Genomic DNA, 4,422 nt, shown 5'->3' with positions numbered 1-4,422 from the left:
GGAGAAGGAGGAGAAGGAGAAGCAGAAGGAGGAGGAGGAGGAGGAGGAGGAGGAGAAGCAGAAGCAGAAGGAGAAGGAGAAGGAGAAGGAGAAGGAGAAGGAGAAGAAGAAGAAGAAGAAGAAGAAGAAGAAGAAGAAGAAGAAGCAGCAGCTTGCATTTTGCAAATTTGTTTCAGATCACGGAAGCTTGCATTGATGGAGTCTAGTCTTCTCCTTGTCTTTCCTTTTTGTTTTGATTTTGTAGGATGAACAATGTGAAACTTGCCACCTATATATGTATGTATGGATGAAACAATTGTATATGGACTTTTTGCTTAATTGTTGGATATGGGGGAAGCAGAGAAGCACGCGTCCATGGCGGCAGGGGACTTGGCGCAGCAACGGCGAACCGAGCGGAAAAGAGTAGAGCTCGATCACGTCGTACATCGCTCGGCCGATCGAGATGTACCAGACGATCTCCTACAGTGCCGGCCGGCTGCCGGTGTGCCCGTGGCGGTCCGAGCAGGCCGAGGCCGAGGGCGCGGTCGGCCAGGAGGGCGGGCTCGCGGCTCGCCGATGCGGCGGCAAGGGGCGACGGCAGGGAGGCGGTGAGGACGGCGTTGGCAGAGAGCCCGGTGCTGGTGGTGGGGAGGCGCGGGTGCTGCCTCAGCCATTTGGTGAAGCGGCTGCTGCAGGGGCTCGGAGTGAACCCCGCCGTGCACGAGGTCGCCGATGAGGCCGAGCTCGCCGCGGCGGTGGCCGGGAACACTGGAGGCGAGGTCGTCGTCGCGCTGCCGGCGGTGTTCATCGGTGGGAGGCTCCTCGGCGGGCTCGACCGGCTCATGGCCGTGCACATCTCCGGCGAGCTCATGCCCATACTCAAGGACGCCGGCGCGCTCTGGCTCTGAGTCTCTGATTCTGAGCAAAACCAAAGATGTATACGGGACGGGGTACTACGGACGTACGCACAACCGTTTGATCATGAGTTAATCTTCTTTTCATTTCTCCTTTTGACTCTTGATGAGATCATGTGAGTTACTGCTGCTCGATCTTCAGTCTCTCTTGATTGGGATCAATAATGGAGTACCAGCTTAGCTATAGTTAGGCTTAAGTTCTTTTGATTAGGGTAGGAAAAATTAGGAACTATTGTGCCATCTCGTGCTTATTTTTGACCACACGCTTGTAAATACATGGATGAGTGAAGAGGGGTGTACCATTTAGCACTGTATAAATCATGTTCCTTTCATCTTGCACATCAGTTTTCTAGATGCCAATTCATTTTGTCTTTGAAGGTTTCTTCTAGCGGGCTTATGATGTTATCACGAAATGGCACTGTGTTGGATATTTGTAATCCATGACGGGGTGCTTGTTTGTTGCAGCTGATTTTCCCTCTCTCTTCTTCTATAGTACTCCTATTTTTCATAGATTAATTTTGAATTCTTCTGAAAACAGAGGACTCGAACTGATCTCCATTTTTTGGGTTTGTACTGAGCGGGTTTTCATAGACTGGACTTTACTCTGTTTTTCCCCTAAGATTTTCCTCGTGACTTTCCAACGATCTATGGTATCATCGTCCCCGAACTTGCATGATTTATATAGTTGAACTGAATGACATTTTTTTCAAAAAGAAAATATTTGTTTGCAACGATGTTTTGGACTTCTCTCATTCTATGACTTGAACATTTACCATTTGAATTTCCAGCTTTTTTCGCGTCCCGAACATGGGCCCGGGGCACGGCGCGTGTTATACGGTTTTCTTTTGAATTCCATTGTAGTAATACATGAACTTATGTGACGATAGGAATTCTTGGACTAGCACGCGACGGTAGAGCACACACGATAAACATTCTGAAGTCGTCTAAGCTACAACATTTGGGGCGCGGGCAACGACGGCGGCGCTCGCGGCGGCACTCGTACTGATCTCTGTGTGTGTTTGTACAGAGGAGGTATTTTTTCATAGAGTAATTTTGAATGGTTCCAAAAAAATACTTGAACTGATGCCCGTATGGGTTTGTACTGAGCGTGTTTTCGCATACTAGACTTCACTTTTTTTTGTATGGCTTTTCCTAGCAACTTTTCAATGGTTTACGGTTTTCATAGTCCTCGAACTTGGATGGTTTATATCATTGAATTGAATGATATTTTTTGAAAAGAAAATGTTTTGTGTTTTTTCTTAAACTCAAATTTTTTTGCTACGATGTTTTGGACTTCTCGCGTTTTGCGACTTCAACTTTTACCATTTAAATTTTCGTGGGTTTTTCTTTTGTTTGAGCTATTTCCCAAACTTATCTGAGACTTCATGTTTGAACATACAACCGATGAGACTAGATCGAACATTTTGATGAAAACAATAGTTCAAACATTAAAAGGTGCAGAAACAGTAGAAAATTTTAGTTCAGTTACTCTTGCTCAATCACAATCGGGCAGGCCCTGCTCAACACCACCTACCAAGACAGAAACGCTACACCAAACACGTGTTGGACTTACGTAGAGGAAGCTGGCATATAGTGCAAAAGAAATGAGACACGTCACAAGGTTATAACCGATGAGACTAGATCAACCACAAAGAAGTGTAGCCATGTTCTTCGCAAACCAAACCAAATCGTCTCAGGTTTCGATTATCTAACATGAACAAAAGAGATCCGGAACACACACGACGTCTGCAAAAGCTTCATCAGCAGCAAACTCACAGCAGGGTCCCACGAGTGTGAATTAACAAGGGTGGCATGGCACCAAGTTACTGCATCAGCTTAATTCCTACCACATACTGTACTTAGCAGTGGTGGTGCCACTAGCGGCGGAGGTGATGTTATCTATGATGCACAGATGACACTCTCAGGACCTCCTCTTCCTCTTCTTCTTGTCCTCGGACTTGTCGCCTGCGTTCTTGAGCTGCAATGGAACACAGCACCGTCAGCCATCTCAATGGATCACATCATATAAAAATGAATCGGATTTTAGCAACCGTGGGTGGAGGATGAGTAGTCAGCCAAGGTGGCTAGGGTGCTTACCCCGATGATGAGGACACGACGAGGACAGCGACGAAACCGGTGAAGACGGTGAGTGCGTGCTTGATGTAGCGCATGACGCCGCGGCGCGCCCTCTCGATGATCTCCTTCGTGTCATACACCATGTTGAACTTGTTGAGTTCTGATTTTTGAACCTTCCCAGTAGTAATACATGTACTGGGCGGTACAAGATTGTTGAGCAGCTGACCCACAGAAACAAAAACACTCCTGGAGTGCACACGCAAAATCATTTACAAAAATAGTGGCAGCAAGAAGCAATAAACAGCCGCACATACACGTGTTTTTGAGAGTAGCAACGAAGAGGCAAAGGTGTACGCAGCATAAACTTCATCCTGTTTTATGATGAGCACATCCACGATGCATCCTGTTTTATGTTAACCAAGTGAAAGTACGGTGCTCATTCTGAAGCATAACCACAAGCACTTGTTTCTATTATATGAAGATGGAAACACAAAGGAAATCAGACTCACCATCAGATGTAGATGAACTGAAAAGCGTACAAAAGATGAACTTGTGCATATAAAAGACGAACTGAATCACCATCTCTGTACTGAAATTATGTATCTATACAATGCAATCCTATTATTATATCTTGTCAAAAATCTCAAATTAAAATTTGAACTTATCAAACATGCACATGGAACGGACAACAATTCACATAAATACTGTGTTACTTCCCTAGATGCTTCTACAATCACGGGAAATACAAGTCTACCCTGTTAGAATTAATGGGCTAGGCCCATAGCAATTTCTGAAATCTCAAAGCCCATGTGTAAAATGGCAAGTGGTGGTGCTAAGTTTAGTCCCACCCCGGAAGTTGAAGAAGAGTTGGACCTCTTTATATAGTGGGTTCTCTCCACCACTCTAAGTGGTGTGTGAGAAGAGAAAGGGAAAACCACACGCGCGTGCTCGCTCGCCTCGCCTCGCCGTGGCGTGGCGTACATGCGCGTGAATTGCTTATAGGTTTTTAGTTGTAAAATCTGAAGTACCTGATATGCATGTTGATACTATAATGGAATCTCGTGATGCAACATTTTTTGAGAACATATTTCCTATGAAAGATATGCATAGCATTGCTAGATTTTCTTCTGAGATAATTCCTGAATCTAGTACAACTGATGAATATTTCGAACAATCACATGAGGAAGTCCTTGAGAAGGATAACAATGAAGTTCCTATAAGGAACAAGAGACAAAGGATTGCAAAATCCTTTGGTGATGATTTCATTATATACCTTCTGGACGACACACCCAAGACGATTGCAGAAGCATATGCATCTCCGGATGTAGATGATTGGAAAGAAGCTGTTCATAATGAGATGGACTCAATTCTTTCTAATGGAACTTGGAAACTAACTGATAGACCATATGGTTGTAAACCTGTGGGCTGTAAGTGGGTGTTCAAAAAGAAGCTA

At 44.9% G+C, this 4,422-nt stretch overlaps 1 pseudogene; it reads left to right on the top strand.

The window, feature by feature from the left end:
• Positions 1-442: 442 nt before the first annotated feature.
• LOC123140824 (monothiol glutaredoxin-S9-like) lies at positions 443-887 on the top strand (annotated as a pseudogene).
• Positions 888-4,422: the final 3,535 nt, after the last annotated feature.

This window comes from Triticum aestivum, chromosome 6D, assembly GCF_018294505.1.
Source record: "Triticum aestivum cultivar Chinese Spring chromosome 6D, IWGSC CS RefSeq v2.1, whole genome shotgun sequence".
In the NCBI taxonomy this organism is placed as follows: domain Eukaryota; kingdom Viridiplantae; phylum Streptophyta; class Magnoliopsida; order Poales; family Poaceae; genus Triticum; species Triticum aestivum.
Note: the sequence above shows the minus strand (reverse complement) of the source record. Positions and strands in the feature narration are given on the sequence as shown.